This window comes from Mustelus asterias, unplaced genomic scaffold, assembly GCF_964213995.1.
Source record: "Mustelus asterias unplaced genomic scaffold, sMusAst1.hap1.1 HAP1_SCAFFOLD_35, whole genome shotgun sequence".
Taxonomy (NCBI): domain Eukaryota; kingdom Metazoa; phylum Chordata; class Chondrichthyes; order Carcharhiniformes; family Triakidae; genus Mustelus; species Mustelus asterias.
Window position 1 is genome coordinate 4656165 of NW_027590117.1, and position 21605 is coordinate 4677769.

At 43.2% G+C, this 21605-nt stretch overlaps 2 protein-coding genes and 2 non-coding genes across 4 annotated transcripts in view; 1 reads left to right on the forward strand and 3 right to left on the reverse strand.

Moving 5' to 3' along the window:
- Positions 1-21605, reverse strand: part of LOC144482285 (uncharacterized) — an 872976-nt gene that overhangs the window by 585642 nt on the left and 265729 nt on the right. The window lies entirely within an intron of this gene.
- Positions 1-21605, forward strand: part of LOC144482277 (uncharacterized) — a 411284-nt gene that overhangs the window by 170178 nt on the left and 219501 nt on the right. The gene's annotated exons all lie outside the window — the stretch shown is intronic.
- trnam-cau (transfer RNA methionine (anticodon CAU)) lies at positions 7321-7392 on the reverse strand. Its single transcript has one exon. It is a non-coding gene; the product is annotated as a tRNA-Met (tRNA).
- trnap-cgg (transfer RNA proline (anticodon CGG)) lies at positions 17152-17241 on the reverse strand. Its single transcript is given in 2 exon segments — positions 17152-17187; positions 17206-17241. It is a non-coding gene; the product is annotated as a tRNA-Pro (tRNA).

Here is a 21605-nt window from a genome sequence, read left to right on the forward strand (position 1 = left end):
TCCGCTCGAAGTGAGAGAACACATGGAAATGACGCTCACAATTATAACCAATCACAGACCGCGCTGATGGCAACACACGCCCCTCAATGTTATTGACATCTCTGCTCGCCAATCGCAACGCACTGACCAATCAGCGTCCGTCCCAGTCCAGCGTCATTGCGTTATTCAATTCGAACCGGAGCTGTGACCAATGAGAAATCAGAGAGCTGGAGGCGGAAAGAATCCTTAAAGTGAAACCGCTCGCAGAATTAAAGTTGTGCAACTATAATTCGGTGATGGCAGTTGACGGGGCAAAAGTCAGAGGGTGCAAAAGGTGAATCCCGCAGGAAAGGAAAGAGGAAATAAATGAACGAGGAGGAAAGCAAGTGAGATGCGTCTAAAGAGGCAATTCCAGAGCTGAGACCCAGAGAGCTCACTGGTGGAGTGAATCAAGATGTGGAGATGCCGGCGTTGGACTGGGGTAAGCACAGTAAGAAGTCTCACAACACCAGGTTAAAGTCCAAAAGGTTTATTTGGTAGCAAATACCATAAGCTTTTGGAGCGTGCTGCTCCTTCGTCAGATGGAGGAGTGAATCAAATCAGGAATGCTCACCAGGCCAGAATCAGAGGAGGTCAGATATCTCAGAGGATTGCTGGGCTGGAGGCGATGAAAGGGAGGAACAGCTGACGACATGGAGGGATTTGGAAACAAGGATAAGAATTTTAAAATTGAGGCATTGCTTAACCACGAGTCAGTGTTTGTCAGTGAGCACAGGGTTGATGCATTAATGGTGTTTGGAGTAAATTCTGATATGAGAAATCAATTAGCAGCTTTCTGGACCCAGCAGCACAATAAGTCAGATCAGAAGTGGACCACATGGCCCCTCAAGCCTGCTCCGCCATTAAATATGACCATGTTTTAGATTCTCAAACCACAGAATATTTGCAATGCACTACAGCCCATTTGACCATCAAGTCTACACTGCCTTATTGAAACAGCATTCTATCTAATCCCACTCCCCCTCCTCACAGTCGCAGAAACCCGGGTTTGGGTCTGGCCTTTGGTGACTGTGCAAAATCAGCACCTTCTCCCCGTGGGTTTCCTGGGTGCTCTCGTTTACTCTCGTGGTTCAACTATGTGCAGGTCAGGTGGATTGGCCATGTTAAATGTTCCTATCGTGTCCAAAGTTGTGTACATTAGGCATTGAATCCGTGCAATTTTGACACTTATTTTGAAATTTTGCACCTGGTTCTTGATCAACTCTTGATGGGAACATGAAAACCTCTATCATAGAATCCCTAAAGTGCAGAAGATGGACATTCGTCCCATTGAGTCTGCACTGATTCTCTGACCTATTCACGCAACCTCACATATTTACCTTGTGAACCTTCCTAATCTCAATATACAAGGAACATAAGGGGAAATGTAGCACGGTAAACCCACTTACCCTATCAATGGAGTGTGTGTGTGGCGGGAGGGGGGGAGGGGGGGTGCAAGAGCACCCGGAGGAAAACCATGTGGACACAGAGAAAATGTGGAAATTATGAACAGTCACCCAAGGCCTGAATTAAACTGGATCCCTGTCAGTGTGCGGCAGCAGTGCTAACTACTGTGCCACTCTTCTTTCTCTTATAAAAGATTATAAGACATAGGAGCAGAATTAGGCCACTCTGCCCATCGAACCTGCTGCACCATTCAATCATATATTTTTCTCATTCCCATTCTCCTGCCTTTTCCCCATAACCCCTGATCCCCTTATTAATCAAGAACCTATCTGCCTATGTCTTAAAAAACACTCAACCACCTCGCTCCCAAATCCTTCGGCGGCAAAGAGTTCCACAGATTCTCCACTTCCTCGCTGAAGAAATTCCTCCTAATTTCTGTTTTAAAGGATCGTCCCTTTAGTCTGAGGTTGTGCCCTCTGGTTCTAGTTTTTCCTACTCGTGGAAACATCCTCTCCATGTCCACTCTATCCAGACCTCGCAGTATCCTGTAAGTTTCAATAAGTTCCTTCTAAACTCCAATGAGTACAGACCCAAGAGTCCTCAACCGTTCCTCATACTCTTCATTCCGGGGGTCATTCTTGTGAGCCTCCACTTTCCAAGGCCAGCACATCCTTCCTTAGATACGGGTCCCAAACTGCTCACAATACTCCAAATGGGGTCTGACCAGAGCTTTTGCCAGCCTCTGAAGTACATCCCTGTTCTTGTATTCTTGCCCTCTCGACATTACATTTGCCCTCCTAAATGCCGACTGCACATGCACATTAACATGAGGAGAATCTTGAACTCGGACTCCCAAGTCCCTTTGTGTTCCTGGTTTCATAAGCATTTCCCCATTTAGAAAATAGTCTATGCTTCCATTCCTCATTCCAAAGTGCATAACCTCACAGTTTTCCACATTGTATTCCATCTGCCACTTCTCTGCTCACTCTCCTAGCCTGTCCAAGTCCTTCTGCAGTCCCCCCACCCCGACCTCCCCCTTGCTTCCTCAATGCTACCTGTCCCCCTACAGGTCTTCTCATACTTCTTTGCCTCATGAAAAATACCCGACTTCTCAAATCTACCTTCATAGCGACAGATCTTTATCAATAGAATCATTCATTTGAATCTCCTTTGGACTCTCTCCAATGTCTTCACAACCTTCTTCAATTGTGGTGCTCAGCACTGGCCTCAGTGCTCCAGGTGAGGCCTGTCTAGTGTATTTAAAAGCTCAACTTGACCTTCTTATTCATGTATTCAATCCTCCAGTAAAAGGTAGGATGCCATTTGTTTTATTACCTGCTCTCTCAACATGCCCAGCCAACTTCAATTACTTTTGTACTTAGAAACTGAGATCCCGTTGTTCCTACATTTCCTTAAGAGTTTCTCCCTTTATTTCTCCACTCTCAAAATGAATCAACTCACACTTCTCTGCATTGAACTTCATCTAATTAGGTGCATTGACGCGAACAGATGCTGGAATATGGAGACTGGGGGAATTTCACTGCAACTTCATTGCAGTATTTATTAGTCAAAATTCTGACTTATGACTAATATCTAAACTCTATTTAAAGTTAACTTTACTTTACATTTACTTTATCTGCCGCTCGTCTGCCCAGAGGACAGGAATGGAAGCATTGCCTCAGCATTTACACATTGTTTTGAGCTCCAGGGTCTGTCAACTTAATTCACTCAGCCTCTCCTCACTGAACAACCTCTTCCTTCCGGGGGACAATCTAGTGAACCTTCTCTGTACCGCCTGCAATGCAAGTCTATCCCTTCTCAAATGTGGAGACCATAGCTGTACACAGTATTGCAGATGTGGTCTCAATAAAATCCTGGACAATTGCAGCAATACACCTTTCTTCATCTACTCCAATCCACTTGCAATAAAAACAAACATGCCATTTGCTTTTCTAATAGCTTTAATGAATAATCCCGATTGTGCTCCGAATGCCCTTCAACATTTTAAAATCTGTCACATTTCAGCCTCTCTTCAACTCTGAAGAAGAGTCATACAGACTCGAAGTATTCACTCTGTTTCTCTCTCCGTAGATGCTGCCAGACCTGCTGAGGTTTCGAGCATTTTCTGTTTTTAATTCAGATTTCGTCTCTCTGCCATTCTCACCTTTCAGGCACATATTTGTTCTTTTTTTCACTCTCCCATTAGACTTATGACTCCCCCAGTTCTGTTGCCATATAATCATTGCTGCACTTCTCCTTGTTTAGAAACGACAAGAGAACAATTCAAATTCCATTCAGTGATGAGTGATGAATGAGAAATTATGTGATAGAAAATGAACATCTCCAACTTCTCCCTGTAACCCTGCACATTCTTCCTTTTCAGGTAACAGTCTGATTCCTTTTGAACGCTTCAATCGAATCTGCCTCCACCGCACTCTCTGGCAGTGCATTCCACACATTAAGCACTCCCTGTGTGAAAAATGTTTTCCTCGGATTCCTATTCCTTCCTTTGCTAATGATGCTGAATCTGTTCTCTCTCATTCTTCATCATCCCACGAGTGGGAACAGTTTGTCCCTATCCACTCTGTCCAGATGTCTCATGATATTTAATACCTGTAAGTGGAATCCCTCATGGGGTGGTAAGATTTTCAAAGCAGTCGACATTAAGGCATTGATAAAACTACCAGCATTCAGTTAATGAATTGTTAAATATGTTAATGAACTAACAAGAAGCAATTTACAAATATGAGATGCAGTAATTGACTCAAACGAGTGATTATGATTGTAAAACACATTTGCTGATATTTTGAATGGATTATTATTGACTTTAAGGATGTTATCAGTTAGCAGTAAACCAGTCCAGATGACCCTTTGTCAAAGGATCATCTGGACTCGAAAGATGAGCTCATTTTATTCCTTAGAAATGCTGCCAGACCTGCAGAGATTTTCCAGCATTTTCTCGTTTGGTTTGAGATTACAGCATCCGTAGTAATTTGCTTTTATTTTAGAGTTGTACTGTTGCACCACATTTAGAGTTATAGGATTGAGAAACCTCACTAATGAAATGGATTCGAAAATTTGGAACTGTTTTCCTTTTACTTTTCATTGTCTCTCTATCATCTTGTTATCAGAATGAATCACTTCATAATTCTCAGCTTTGAATTTCATCTGCAACTTGTCCACTCATTCTGTCAACTTGTCGATGTCCTTTTTGAAGTTTTACACTATCCTCCTCATAGGTCACAATGGTTCCAACTTTCAGATCATCCACAAATGCTGAAATTGTGCCCAGTGCACTCTTGCCTCAGTCACTGATATATCCTGGTGCATGTTCACAGTATCTACCGCTTGTGTGCGGATCAATGTGGTTTGCTGCAGTTTGAGGGTGAAAACAGAAGCCAATGTAAATGCCTGCACATTCCACGTAAAAGTTGCAGAATTGCTGTCAAGTGGCTTTGTTATCATTGCTAACAGAAAGTAGCAGAGGATAGCTTCGATGCAGCAACCTCTGAATTATCAGTCCAGCACGCTTCCGCTGCGCCACTTTGCTCTGGCAAAGCTAACTCTCCCCTGCTGCCTATCAATGTAGTCATTCAGGTATTCACTTCCACATTCTTGTTTAACACCAGCACGATTGTCAGGGAGGTTCAGTCTGACCACACAATTCCACTGCAGAACACCAAGAATGCAATGGACAGAGAAAGACCGCACAGAAGCAGCAAAAAAGACTGTTTGGACACGTGTACCGACAGACAAAGGTGGCGGAAACCGGCAAGACACGGAATTGATCACTGATGTTTTAAATTAATTTCTGTTGCAAATGTATGTTTGTAAAAACATTTCCTGCTGTGTAGCTGTCCTCTCTGCTGTTCAAAGATGTTCACTGTTGGTTGTGCAAAGTGTTTCACTGTTTATAAATATATTTCCTGGTGTACTCTATGATGTAGAGGGTTACAGCATGGAAACAGGCCCTTCGGCCCAAAGTGTCCATGCCGCCCAGTTTTTTTTTTACCTCAGAGCTATTCCCAATTAAGACCATAAGACCATAAGACATAGGAGCGGAAGTAAGGCCATTCGGCCCATCGAGTCCACTCCACCATTCAATCATGGTTGATTTCAACTCCATTTACCCGCTCTCTCCCCATAGCCCTTAATTCCTCGAGAAATCAAGAATTTATCAATTTCTGTCTTGAAGACGCTCAACGTCTCGGCCTCCACAGCCCTCTGTGGCAATGAATTCCACAGACCCACCACTCTCTGGCTGAAGAAATTTCTCCTCATCTCTGTTCTAAAGTGACTCCCTTTTATTCTAAGGCTGTGCCCCCGCGTCCTAGTCTCCCCTGTTAATGGAAACAACTTCCCTACGTCCATCCTATCTAAGCCGTTCATTATCTTGTAAGTTTCTATCAGATCTCCCCTCAACCTCCTAAACTCCAATGAATATAATCCCACGATCTTCAGACGTTCATCGTATGTCAGGCCTACCATTCCTGGGATCATCCGTGTGAATCTCCGCTGGACCCGCTCCAGTGCCAGTATGTCCTTCCTGAGGTGTGGGGCCCAAAATTGCTCACAGTACTCCAAATGGGGCCTAACCAGTGCTTTATAAAGCCTCAGAAGTACATCCCTGCTTTTGTATTCCAAGCCTCTTGAGATAAATGACAACATTACATTTGCTTTCTTAATTACGGACTCAACCTGCAAGTTTACCTTTAGAGAATCCTGGACTAGGACTCCCAAGTCCCTTTGCACTTTAGCATTATGAATTTTGTCACCGTTTAGAAAATAGTCCATGCCTCTATTCTTTTTTCCAAAGTGTACGACCTCGCACTTGCCCACGTTGAATTTCATCAGCCACTTCTTGGACCACTCTCCTAAACTGTCTAAATCTTTCTGCAGCCTCCCCATCTCCTCAATACTACCTGCCCCTCCACCTATCTTTGTATCATCGGCAAACTTGGCCAGAATGCTCCCAGTCCCGTCATCTAGATCGTTAATATATAAAGAGAACAGCTGTGGCCCCAACACTGAACCCTGCGGGACACCACTTGTCACCGGTTGCCATTCTGAGAAAGAACCTTTTATCCCAACTCTCTGCCTTCTGTCTGACAGCCAATCGTCAATCCATGTTAGTACCTTGCCTCGAATACCATGGGCCCTTATTTTACTCAGCAGTCTCCCGTGAGGCACCTTGTCAAAGGCCTTTTGGAAGTCAAGATAGATAACATCCATTGGCTCTCCTTGGTCTAACCTATTTGTTATCTCTTCAAAGAACTCTAACAGGTTTGTCAGGCACGACCTCCCCTTACTAAATCCATGCTGACTTGTCTTAATCCGACCCTGCACTTCCAAGAATTTAGAAATCTCATCCTTAACGATGGATTCTAGAATTTTGCCAACAACTGAGGTTAGGCTAATTGGCCTATAATTTTCCATCTTTTTTCTTGTTCCCTTCTTGAACAGTGGGGTTACAACAGCGATTTTCCAATCCTCTGGGACTTTCCCTGAGCGTTTGGCCAATATCCCTCCAGACCAATCTTACCCAGGTAACTGTCTCAAATGTTCTTGAGAGTTTTTTTTCTGCTGTTGTGTAATATGCTTCCCTGTTGTTGTGTTTCCGGCTCTGTAAATATTTGTTTTTTCTGTTCTGTTAATATGTCCCCTTCTCTTGTAAACGTGCTCCCTGTTGTGTAAAAAGATTCTCCGTGAAGGTGTTTTTGTTAGTAAATCGTTGCGTGTTGTGTTAAGATGTTCCCTCTTCTTGTGTAAAACTCTGGTTGCATATAAAAGTGACTAACGACAGATCGAGGTTTTTTTGCGGCAAAGAGAACCTGTTTTCTCCACGTGAAAGTCACAAGTGCTATGCAGTTGGCGCACTATCACTATGAACATGAATAGCAGAGGATGGTTTCGATCCATCGACCTCTGGGTTATGGGCCCAGCACGCTTCCGCTGCGCCACTCTGCTACGGCAAAAGCTGTTTCTGTAACAAGACAGACTTTCACTCCTATATCGTTTAACAGGAACACCAGTGTGAGGAGGCATCACTGCATCACACCGAGAATACAATAGACAGAGAAAAACACGCAATAGCAGCAAGAGACTGCTCGGACACATGTAACGACAGACAAAGGTGCTGGGAAAACGGCAAGACAAGGAATTGCAGAATCGATCATTGATTTTTAAAGGAATTTTCTGTTGCAAATACATGTTTGTAAACATATTTCCTGCTGTCTAACTGTTCTCTGTGTTGTTGAGAGGTGTTTTCTGCTGCTGTGTAAAATGTCTCCCTGATGCTATAAACGTGTTTCCGGCTGTGTCAATATGATCCATCTGGTGTCAATATTTCTTTAATATTCTGTTAATATATGCCCTACTCTGTAAACGTGTTCCCTGTTGTGTCAAAATGTTCTCCGTGAAGATGTTTTCTGTTCAGCAAAAGTTACTTATCTGGACTCATGATGTTCCATATTGGGTTAAAATGTTGCATGTTGTGTTAAGATCTTCTCTGTTCTTGTATAAAGCTCTGGTTAAACTGCAACTGGGTAATGATCGCCCAAATTCGACTGTCTTTTACCCTCTGTTAGCGAATGTGATTGGGGACTTCATATTGTATCCAATACATGCATGTGAGTGAGATTTGTTCTGTATCTGTCCGTCTCCGGTTGTAGTTGCGAGTTTTTATTTATTCATTTCGAGAGGTGCGCGTCACTGACGAGGCCAGCATTCATTGCCAATCTCTAATTGACCTTGCGAAGGTGGTGGTTTGCTGGTTTCTTGAACTGCTGAATCCCTGAGGTGTCGGTACAGCCACAGTGCTGTTAGTCCAACAGTGTTTCAGGATTTTGCCACTGCGACAGTGAAGGAGCCGCGGTGTATTTCCAAGTTAGGACGGTGAGTGGATTGGGGGCGGGCGGGCGGGCGGGCGGGGGAGGGGGGGGGAGGGGGGGCGGGGGGTGGGGAGGGGGGCGGGGGCGGGGGCGGGGGATGGTAGAGGTGCTGAGTTTATGGGTGCAGTCTAAGAAGAGTAGATGAAGAAATATTGCTCCCATTGCCAGAGGAGAGAAAGATGGCTTTTAAAGTGCAAAGTGTTTAGGACCTGGGATGAACTGCCTGAGAGGGTGGCAGAGGCAGCATCAAATCAGTGTTGTCAAAGGGGAATGGGATCAGCACCTGAAGTGAAAGGATTTCCAGGGTTATGAGACAAGGACTGGGAAAGGGATGAGCTGAGTTGTTCTTGTACAGACCAGCATACAGACAAAGGGCCGAATGGTCTCCCTCTCTTTGTTGTATCCACTCTAAGATTCTATATGTATGAGTGTTGGACTCATTTTGTATCGCTCTGTCTCTGGTGTGACAAATGTGTGTGATATTTATTATAAATCTATGTGAGAGACTTTGAAAATCTGTACTCACTCTACACGGAAGATACCTAATTGAAACCAGGCCTTTTGTTCTAATTAGTACATGATTCCACACGATCCTCTACTCAAAATCTTCAATGTAACATCATCTGCTTATCTCTGAAATTCATTCTCCATCGTCTCATTTGCTAGATTTCCCTTTAGTACATCGATGCTAGTCGACTCAACTGCTCCAGATAATAGCAAATTCCAAGTTATATTGACTATATGGGCAAGTACACTAATATTGAATTTTCCATGGGATTTAGTGCTGCATCCAATCATTAATTCCTGTTTGATCTGTCTCTGCAACAGCGACAGTTCATGTGATTTATTTCCCTCTACTGCAGTTCTGTGTTGCGGCCAGTAGATGTCAGCACACTGTGGTAGACTGAACTTCAGACATCAGAGAGGGAAACAACAGACAGGAAATGTTCACATTGCACTGAACCTGGGACGGGGGAATTTCGAAATACTAAATGTGTTGGCCATATCAATTTAGAATCTACCAGTGGCGCAATGGATAGCGAGTTGGACTTCTCAATGATGGCACGTTAGCCATTCAAAGTTTGTGGGTTTGAGCCCACCAGAGTCGGATTTTGGATCAGATTAGTAACAAACAGTTTGCTACTTCATTGATGTGATTCAGCTTTGGCACCGACATTTCCTGCTCTGCCATCTCTCCATGCTGTTTCTGTTTACTCGGCTCCAAGGGAAACCACTGCTTTCCTTTGTATTGATCAATTAAATACCGATAAATCAGCAATGCTATGCTTTTTAAGTACTTTTGAAGTGAAAGTATTAGTACCAATAGGTATTTTCTTTTGAACCAAGTGGTATTTTGAATCATTGTTGTTTAGAATGGTTAGAATTTCATTATACAAGATTTAATTATTAGTACAGCGCTATTAAAGCATATATTACACCAACTTTTACCTATTTCTGATTGGGGGTAGTATATAGAGAGAAATTTGCTTTTCTTGATATATATTACTGACCTATATCTGGGTGTCCAGGTTTCAATCCCAAAATTTGTCAGTGGTGCAAAACTTGAACATATTATGAACTTTAGTGAGAAGCATATTGATAATCTTCAAGACGATTTGGACAGGCTGGTGGAAGGTGCAGACACGTGACGTATGCAACTTAATTAATGTAAGGAAGTGTGAAGTGATACATCTTGGTCCGAAGATCAAGGACAGGCGATATAAAACAATTTATATTTTACATAAAATCATTTAGCATTCCTAATCCGTATTGCACCTTTACCATGCCAAGATGCCGCAGTCTATTCACCCATCTCAGAACCATTGAATATCCAGCCTGAAGTCTGCATTTCACCGTCTACTTGTACAGTGATCATTAAACATTTAGCACTCCCACTTTCCTATGTACCTTCACTCTGCAACGACTCCCTGCTCCGCCTGACAACTCAGTCAATGTCGCACCTTCACTTTGTGCACTGCCCATGGTAGGCTTATCCTGCCCAGTCCCCATTGCGTTTCACCTTGCTCAGTTACATTCGTCAGATTGCAACTGTTCCAACTTTTCTTTTCTCCATTAATAATGAATGAATGAATGGAACCATCCCTTGAATAAACACTGTCACCTTTCAATGTCTAGCTGGTGAGTTTCATGACGTGCTGTGTGTGATTCCCGCCTTTATGCTTCTGTACAAATTTAGTCAAAGGAAAGTTATCCAAATATATCTGCAATTCTCCTTCTCAGTCACAAAAAACTGAGCGGATCATGGATACAGTTTCAATAGTAGCTTTAAAAAGATAGAGAATGGATTAACAAATTTAAAATCCAAGGGTGACATCAATGCCTGAAGTGGTTTTCAGGCTGTGGCGACGAGAAGAACAATGCAGATTATCAATTTGAATTGTTCAAAATCATAGAATGGAGCATCCATTGTTGATGAAAGGAATCTTTAAACTGTGCAGCTGTGCTGTGCTTCAGGAGCTGGTTTTATGGAAATCTCCATTAATCAAAAATGTTGCCTCACCTGGTGAGCATGTCCAGCATTTTCTGTTTTTGTTTCAGATTTCCAGCTTCCAGCTTTGCATTGTGTTCTGTGCAGCTGTTTCCCTGGAACAGGGAACAGGTTCTGATCAGTCCTGTGACAGATAGAGTAGAATGTGTCTCCCGACTATCAAACCCTCGCGGGTTTGATCTCCAAGCTGTACAGGAGAATGAGGAGGAGAGAGAGGGAGGATCATTCTGTGATGAACATATTTCCTGTATAAAGGACACAAAGGTTTGTATTTCCACAGCCGTTTTAACAGACATAAGATGCCCCAAGATGACTTGCAATCAATAAAGTTCCTCTAAACAGTTCTTGACATTTTAACTACGAGAGTTTTGAACTTACCAGTCGTTTCTACGTTGTCAAGAATCCATGTATAGAACTGTAAAGTGAGTTTCCGGCACGCGGCTCTGTGGCGCAATGGATAGCGCGTAGGGCTTCTAAATGATGGCATGTTAGCTATTCAAAGTTTGTGGATTCGAATCCCATCACAGTTTTGGATCAGATGAGTAACAAACGGTTTGCTCCTTCATTGTTATGATTTCGCTTTTGCTCCGACATTTCCTGCTCTGCCATCTCTCCATGCTGTTCCTGTTTACTCGGCTCCCAGGGAAACCACTGACTCGAGAAGAAATCGCAAACCCCAGCTTTCTTCAAGGTTGACACAACATTCGCTGGTTGGGTTAGAAATAGTAATTTTTCAATTAGATATTCCGCTTCCTTGGAAGATAAAGAAGATTAAAGAACACACACGGAACAACATCAACTTATAAATAACTACAATCAATAACTAAATATCAGTGCCTTGCAACCTGGTGGTATTATTTTGATGTATCTGCTGCGCTTGTCCTTCTCGGCTGCGGTGGTCGTGGGTTTGGAAGGTGCTGGCAAAGAAGCCTTGCTGAGTTGCTACAGTGCATCTTGTAGATGGTGCACACTGCTGCCGTTGTGTGTTGGTAGTGGACGGAGTGAATTTTTATACATGGGAAGCGAATGAAGTGGGATGCTTTGTCCTGGATGGTGCCAAACTGCAGAGCTGTTCACGCTGCATTCACCCAGGCAAGTTATCCCAGGAAACCGAGTATTCCGGTTTCCTCCCACAGTCCAAAGACGAGCAGGTTGGGTGGATTCGCCATGCTAGGTTGTCTTTTGGTCCCCAAGGTGTTTGTATCGGTAGATTAGCGGGGTGCAAAGCTCCTGTGTGCGATTCTCTGTCGGAGAGTCGGGACAGGCTCGATGGGCAGAATGGTCTCCTTCAGCACTGTCGGGATTGTGTGATTCTAAGGCCATTTGACTGTGTTAGAAATTCCCTGAGGAAAAAAAAATGGAAAACTGTGTTTGTAGAATTTCCAGCATTGGTTTTATTGCAGAATATTTTTTTTGACTGCAAAATGATGAAAATAACTGAATTGTAAAAATAAACAGTCGAGATGTTCGTGGTGAGTCTCGAAATCTGTGTTTGTTTCATCTTTGTAGATCATCCACTGGAAAGGGAAAGACAATATTGATTCGCAAGAAAGGGACATTGTAACTTGAGCAATTGCAATGAACACTTGAAAGATCACGTGAAAGTAATCAAGGCACTGCTCGTGTCCGTGAAACCAGGATCTACCTGTTACTAGACAGGCGCTTTAACCAACTCAGCTGCAGAGCCTGGTACTGCTACTCCTGGTGCAGCAGAATGCTGGAAAAACGCTCCAGATCTGGTGGTGTTTGTGAAAAAGAGATACTGCCAGATCTGGAACGTATCTGAGAAAATAGAGGTAGTTCACATTTCAGATGCAGACCTTTCACGGGAACGACCGTTTCTCTCTCCCTCGATGCTATGGGATCTCGGATAGATTCATGAAACAAAATAATTGAATCCCACAGTGGCCCATCAAGACTGCACCGATTTCCCTGTAAACATTTCAAATCTGCCTTTCCCCGACATAGAACAAGCACATCAGAGGGAATCGCAAACATCACTCAGTGAAACTCTTCCGCTCAACATTGAGCGATTTATCGTGAGCTGGTTCCATTTACTGTTTTCAGACACACATCTGGTATGAAAGTAGCCGTCTTCAAGATTTGATTCACACATATAGTTTACTGCTCGAAAGTTGATCTTTTTTAAATACTTCATTCATACGGGATATGTGTGTCACTGGCCCGGGAAGCATTTATTGTTCAATTTAAATACTTCTCAGTCATTGGCGATGAACTCATTCTTGAGCCACTGCAGTCCATGTGCACTTACACTGCTGTTCGGAAGGGAGTTGCAGGAATGCGAGCAAGCCACAGCAAATGCGATACATTTCCAAGTCAGGATGCAGTGGACCTTGCAGGTCGTCGTTGTTTCTCTGCATCTGCTGCCAGGTGAGAGATGCCTTGGGTTTAGAAGGTGCTTCACGACGGAAAAATCACTGCCAAGAGCGAGATTTGAACAGACGTCTCCAGTGGAGACTGCAACCTAAACGCAGCGCCTTACACCGCTCGGCCATCCTGACTACATTGGAGCTCGCCTAAAAACTCTGCACAAATCGATTTGAATTACATCTTGATTGTTATTACATTTAAAAGTCGATGTGTATTTTTCCATTTGTCAATCCCAGCCAGAGGCCCGTATCTGAGTCCCATCCTTCTCCAAGCCGCCGGGGGGGGGGGGGGGGAGCAGTTTCTCATTGCTGCATTGTTCCGTTTGCCCAAATCAACAAAGACCCAATTCCCGCCCTACTTGTTCTTTACATGAAGGTGTTGAGAGTGTCAGATCTGAGCAACATGAAATATTCAATTGTAGAGTTACATCCTTGCGACAGGAATATCTCTCCACAGCTGCTTTCGGAGCTGCTGAACATTTCCAGCATTTCCTCTTTCTGATTTTGTACCGTCATTTCAGGAGTTCATTTACTGACAACCCAAAACTTGTCTCTTGGACGCAGCTCCAGATACAGGTTTTCTGTGATCTTCTCACAGACAAGTTCACTCTTCACTTTCCTACACACATGCTTTAAAATCGGCTGTTTTACACTCAGCTCCCTGCGGCATTGCGTTCAAACCTCACCACACCTCCCATCCGCCCATCAGGGTCACAAGGGTACAAGTATTTTTAAATAAGAATTCATCGGTGCAAAGGGATCAAAGTGTTTGTGAGGGAATATAGGGGATTAATCCATACTCACAAGCAGAATTAAAATGAGTTAATCTCTCTCTCACACGCACACTCACATAAACACTCACACATCCACCGCCACGGCAGATGGTGAAATTCGACATCAATAAAAGTGTCTGGAATTAATGACCTTGAATCGATTGTCGTAGAAAAAAAACAACTGATAAACTGATGTTCTTTAGGGAAGGAATTCTTACCTGGTCTGGCCTGAATGTGACTCCCGACCAGCAGCAATGTTATTGACTCTGAGCTGCCCTCAAAGGTGGCCCAACAAGTCACTCAGTTGGAGGGAAATTTGGAGGCGATGTCTTTGTGGTATTATCGCTGGAATATTGATCCCGAAACTCAACTAATTTCAGTGGGGATCCGTGCTCAAATCCCACCACGGCAGCTGGTGGAATTTGAATTCAATGCAAAATATTTGCAATCAAGAATCTATTTATGCTTTCGTGCATTGTCCATTATCGGAATAACCATTTGGTTCACCAGTGCCCTTCAGGGAGCGACATCTGCCGTTCTTGTCCAGTCTGGCCTACATGTGACTCCAGAGCCACAGCATTGTGGTTGACTCTCAACTGCACTCGGGCAACTGTGATTGGGCAATAAATGCTGGCCAGCCAGTGACGCCCAAGCCCCATGAATGAACACAAAAAAAGGTTGGCCCAGTCAGCGACGCTGAAAAAAATATATCGGAGATTCAAAATGACGAGATGCATCAACTGGTTTACAATCCCAGAGCTTGCAAATACAGAATGAATTCCAACTAATTTACAGATCCGGGAGCTGACGGTTAGACCAAATCGCTTGTGCACGCACAGTTCCACAGACAGAATGAGAAAGATCCCAACCCCCACACAGCAGCAGATAATGAAAAACGCAGTTTAACTATGACCCTGATGTGGCGATGCCGGCATTGGACAGACGTGGGCATATTAAGAAGTCTCACAACACCAGGTTAAAGTCCAACAGTTTTATTTGGAATCATGAGCTGTCGGAGCGCTGCTCCTTCAAGAGGAACGTTGCTTATTTGGGACTAAAACAATGAAAATTAGTAATTCTAGTTGTTTACTTTCTTCTTTAAATATTGTTCAATTGTTTATAGTTAAGTTGCTTCATTTGTTAGAGTTGGTTTTAAACTGTGACTTAAACAAACATCTTGCTGTAAAAGATCTTTAATTTGTCAGTAGAATTACTTTCTGATCCAGTCTCCTAACTCTTAAACACCAGCTTCTAAACCCACGATCGTGACCATCTAGAAGAACAAGAGGAGCAGATACCTGGGAGCACCTCCACCCAAATGTTCCCCTCCAAGTCACTCACCATCTTGATTTGGAAGCATATCACCGTCCTACACTGTCACTTGATGCTGCTATTGCTTCTTTTGACAATTACCTCCAATATCTGCCCTCTGGGTCTCGATCCTACTAACAATGAGAACAAATTTCTATCAATCTCCCATGAGGATTTGCATATTTTTCCCAATTCTCCTCTGAACCTTCTCTTCTCTGAGTAGAGAAGTCGCAGCGTATCCAACCATTCTCAGGAACTGAAGTTCTTCATCAATTGAACTATTCTGGTGAAACATTTCTGCTACCTTCTGAAATCTTTTATATTGTTTTTTTAAAATTTGCTCTCCAGAAAATGGAAACAATATCCACTTGAAACCGAACTCGATTTAAATGCAGGCTTAACATAGTTTCTATACTTTTGTACTCTGTGCCCCATTAATAAAAAGCAAGGCACCGTCTGATTTATTATAATCACTCTGCTCACCATCCTGTGTACAGTTCTGGACACGCTATTATAGAAAGGATATTATTAAAATAGAAAGAGTGCAGCAAAGATTTACCAGAATGCTACCAGGACTTGATGGTTTGAGTTACAAGGAGAGGTTGGATGCACTGTGATTTTTTACTCTAGAGCTCAGGGGTGGTCTCATTGAGGTCTACAAAATAATGAGTGGCCTTGATTAGCTGGACAGTCAATATCTTTTCCCAAAGGTAGGGGAGTCTAAAACTAGAGGGCATCGGTTTCAGGTGAGTGCGGGCGGGTGGGGGGGGGGGGGCGGTGGCGGGGGAGCGGGGGGGCGGTGGATACAAAAGGGTGCAGCGGGGCAATTTTTTCACACAGAGGGTGGTGCGTGTCTGGAAAAAGAGGTAGTCATAGAGGTGGGGACAATTTTGTCTTTTCGACAGTTACATGAGTAAGATGGGTATCGAGGGATATGGACCAAACGCAGGCAATTGGGATTAGCTTAGTCGTTAAAAAAGGGCGGCATGGACAAGTTGAGTCGAAGGGTTTGTTTCCATGCTCTAAACATCTATGCCAATCCCTGTCAACTTGGGAGATGTATGTACTTATTTGCCTCTTTAGAATTGCACCATGTATTTAATGTTTTGAATCTGGGAACTTCCTTCAAAACAGATCAATTCACATTTTGATACATTTAATTTAATCTGCCGCATCAAAAATTCCCATGCTTTTGGAAGTTTATGTAAACCGCATGAACGGCATTACCCTCATCAACACTCTCGGTTACCACTTCAAAATACTCGAGATAGTTAGTTGAAAACATTGTTACCTTACTAAATCCGAAATTGGAAAGTTATTTCCAATTTTTTCGCAATTACAGATCATTTCCTTCAGTATCCTTAGATGCATGTCACTCGGTCCTCGTGTCGAATCAAATACGGACAGCCTCTACAAATCTCCTCTTCACTGAGTTAATTGCCTCTGGAGTGGAATGCCGAACAGCATCACAAAGATTCACTTCCTGCTCAGTGAAATGCCTGGAGCAGAGTTAAAATATAATCAATTCAAAACCAAACTGTGACCCCCAGCTTTGTCAGACTGCAATTTCTTTCTGACTAAAATACAATTGAACACACGATGCAAGAATCCCTGACGCGATAAGCAATGGACAGTCCTGATTGATTCATTGGGATAAGTTTACAGTCTGGTTACGTGGGTGAACATTCTTGAAAACTTTTCATTTTCTCCATGTGCAGCATTGGGAAAATTGTCGCGAGGTGTTGCAGGATTTCAAACCTGATCTCGAGATATGTAAGTCCCGCCATCTAAAACGCAACGGATTTTGTTCAGATAAACGACCAGCATTTGGGATCAAAACTGGCAGCAAGCGAGGGCTCGTCCGGGATTTGAACCCGGGACCTCTCGCATGATTAGACGACGAAATCCCCGAAGCGAGAATCATACCACTAGACCAACGAGCCGCTGGCAAGCAGGCTCCTCAACCAATACACTTCTGCTCACTAGCTGTCTTTACAGACAATGTCATAACAATGGAAAATTGAAGAAAAACACAGCAGACTCACGGGGAAATGTGATCCTTTTTGTCTTAGACCCTGAAAATTCAACCAGATGTTCAATGTTGGGATTGTAGTTTCTCTCAGCGAAAGAAATTCCCATCACGTCAGTTCAAAGATTGTTGTGAAGAACCGACATGAGCAAAGTGTGGAAGACCACAGCTGCATGTGTTCAAATACAGAGAAGTTATTTGTTAAACGTTCCGTAGATTAATGATGAGAGTGAGTTTTAAACTCACCCGTGTAGACCATCGCTAAAACCGTTCGGCCATCTCCTCAGTCACGCAGGAGCTTGGAAAAAGGCTTCCATCCATTTGATTTTCGATCCATGAATATTTGGGGAAGAAGGTCACCCTCACCATCGCTCCTGGATGCCCAGCCAGATGGAATATGTTGGAAATGTAGTTGCTGCAAAACAGAGGAAATTTCCATCCCAGCAGGTCACCTTCTATTGCCTTTTAGCTCTGATAAAGGGTCAGCTGGACTCGAAACGTCACCTCTTTTCTCTCCTTACAAATGCTACCAGACCCGGGAGATTTTCCAGCATTTTGTCCATTGTTCATTAACATTTCTGATTTTACAATTGCGTTGCGAAAAGATGGTTGATAAGCTTAGGGAGACAATAAAAGTATGTTTGCACTGGATCTTCATGTAGCGGCTGGCTCACCTCACTGGCCAGAGGGCATGATTCTTGCTTGGGGTAATAACATTACAATGCTGGAGGTCTCCGGTTCAAATCCTGCATGATCCCAGACACAATGTAAAAAGAAAGTTCTTCGCAATGGAGATGGCGACAATGAACAAAAGTTGGGGCAGAGCTCATCTCCCGAGAAATCATTGCAGAGAAGAAACCATACAGTCTGACAGAGTTGGCAATCCCACGGTTTTGTTTTATTTTTTCCACATTTTGGTATTACTCTGGTTCTCCCACTGAGCCTTGAGGATTGGTGCGTTTCAGCAATCCAGTTCAGGGGAAATTAACAATTAGGATACATACACAAGAACACTGGAAACAGGAACAGAAGTAGGCCATTCGGCCCCACGAGCCTGCCCCGCCATTCAATAAGATCATGGCTGATCTGTTTGTGGTTCAATTTCCACATTCCCATCTACCTCCGATAACCTTTGATTCTGTTGCCGAACAATAATCTATCCATCTCTGCCTTAGTAAATATTTAGTACCCTGCCTCCACCGCCTTCTGAGTCAGAGAGTTCCAAAGTCGCACAATACTCTGAGAGAACAAAATTCTCCTCACCTCAGCCCGAAAAGCGGAAGATCAGTTTTCTTTAAGTGTCTGTTTTTCTGAATTCACCCACAACTGGAGACGTCCTTTTCACGTGTATCTTGTGAAGGTAATTCAAGGTCTGATGTACATCGAGCAAGTTACCTCCAATTCAGCCAGTTTGCGTTACCTTTCAGCCTAGTAAATCTCGTCTGCACTGTCCACCCACTCAGTTATCAAACTAGTAAAGCTTTCTGGACCGTTTCCAACGCAATTACATCCTTCATAGAATATGGATACCAAAATTTCGCACAATGGTCGAGATACTTCACAAATGACCTGTACAACTGAAGCATAATATTCGTTTCTTTCATGGTCAATTGCTTGTAATAAAGCAAACATTCCATTAACCTTCTTTATTACTTGCTGTACCTGCATACTAATTATTTGCGCCTCATGCACTAGAACACCGAGACCCCCTCTGCAACTTCGAATTCCACAACCGTTCTATATTTGAGTAATAATCTGATTTTGTACTCCTTCTGCCAAAATAAATAACTTCACATTATATTCCAGTTGCCAGGCTTCAACCCATGTCCAGAACTAGTCTATAACTAGCTGCATGCTCCTTCTGTCCTCTTCACAACTCACTTTCCTCGATGTATTGTGTCTCCTGCAAATTCTGCTCCTATGCTTTCATGCTGTGGACTGGGGTAGCTGAGCTTCTATTGAAAGACAACTCCCAGACACAAAGGTCTGAATGATCTTTTCCTGTGCTGTAACTATTCTATGTGTATCGATGTAGGAGTCATTCTGTGTCACTTGGTGTGTGGTACAGGATTTGAGTGTGGAATTCATTGTCTATCTGTCAGTCACTGTGGGTGTGTATGAGTGAATGATTCATTCTGTGTGACTCTGTCTTTGCAAATACTTTGTAAATCTGGAGTAATTCAATAAATAATATACCTAAATGAAATTGGGTCAATTAGTTCTAATTGGTAAACTGCTCGACACACCCCTCCTTCCAGATTTCCATTAATTACAGCTGCGCTAATCATCTCCAATTTTCTGGACGACAGCAAATTGCAAATGTTGCCGATCCAATCATAATTTAACAGTGATTTTTAGAGTGGATTTATTGATTACATTACGAGGTCTGTCCTATCCCATCCCATTATTAATTCTTCATATTGACCTGTTCCTGCAATATCGAAACTTTATGTGAATATCTTCCCTCTGTTGAAGTTCTGGTTTCGGCGAGTAGATGCCAGCAAACTCGGGTAGAACGAAGCTCACGTATTAGAGAGGGACAAACAGACAACACTTGTTCATGTTCTGTTGGCGATGGGAAGTTTTAGCAACACTAATATTGAACGTGGCTTTTAATGGCATTTACTTTGTAACAAACATTTGTTGTCGTTGGCTGTCCATCGATTCAAGGATAACATCCACTCAGGTCCGTAAGTTTCTCCTATGGATCTTCATGTGAGTGAACGGGGCGATTCTCGGCCCACAGATCTTTGGACACATGGGACAGGATGTCCCACGAGGTAGTGGGATCAAGAGCGCAGAATTAGCTTCCTGTTACTTTCTTCTCTGCCGCCATTCTGCCTCATCATTAAGATCCTGTGACTCAAAGCGTGCTGCAGCTTGGGGGACCGATTTTGGCCATTTTGAACGATGACTAACAAACTGCTCCCAGTCATCAGCATGAATGAATCGCTTCAACCTGGAGGACGTCGGGGAAGCATTGCTGGTACAATTCCTCTCGTACACTTAGGATTCTCTGATACACTGGAGCAGTTACCTCATTGTGCTGAAACCACCAACAGTCAACGACATATATGAGAGAGTGAGATACATTCTTATCTGCCCTTCTCTGGTCCATTTTATCGAAATCTTTCACTAATTTAAAGCCCAGAATGAGGCCACCCCTCAGCCTTGTTATTACAAGAAAAGAAAGATGCAAACAGTCAAAACTTTACTAGGCCTTTCCTTTGTTCTTAATGATTCTTCTTTTTATGGGCTGTGGATTTCACCTGCAGGACCAACATTTGTTGCCCTTCCCGAATTGCCCTTCAACTGAGAGTGGCTTGCTCGCCCATTTCAGAGGGCAGGTAAGAGTCACCCACATTGCTCTGGGTCTGGAGACACATGTGCCCAGACCAGGTAAGGAGGGCACACTTATTTATCTAAAGTGCACTGGTGAACCAAATGAGGTTTTATAACAATCGACGGTAGTTTCAAGGCGGCCATTACTGAGACCCAGTTTTTCAATTCTAGATTGATCAAATCAGTGAATTTAAATTTGACCAGCTGCCATGGTGGGATTCACTCCGTGTCCGCAAATATTAGTGCGGGCCTCTGGATTACCAGCGCAGTGACATTGCCTTTCATCCCTGTAAACAAAAACAGTTCATTCAGTTCATTATTAAACCTCTTCCTGAGGAGAATAGATTCCCCTCCCCACAGAATTCTATGAAATCTATTGCTGCAAAGCCTGTTGCTCCATTCGGGAGCATCAATAATTTATTAAGATTACACAGATGAGATTGATTTCTCAGGAGCTCAATAAATTAATGATATGAGAAAATTGAATGAAGCAGACAACAATGAAATACTTCCTGAAAAGGCGCCCTGCAATGTTTGCAAGAAAATGCTAAACTAATAGTTGATAAGTAACATGGTGGTTTTCCGGATCTTTTCTGCATAAAGCGACGGTGACAGGACACGAAACTACAATCTTCTGATAACAGCGTAATCACGAAGTCTTATCCATTAGGCCACGCGATCAGCACATGTATTGATGCAGAGGGTGTTATTGCCATGTGAATAACTACCGTGGTTATATTCATTCTCAGTTCTATTTTTGGATGCTCCGCTGCTTTCCATATACCAGAAACTCGAAGGGAAATCTCCAGCTGCTCTAACCTGCAGAAAACTAAAGTCCACTTCTAACATTCCTGGGTGCTGTCTGTGTGGAGTTTGAAATCAAAAGAGAAAATGCTGGAAAATCTCAGCAGGCCTGGCAGCATCTGTAAGGAGAGA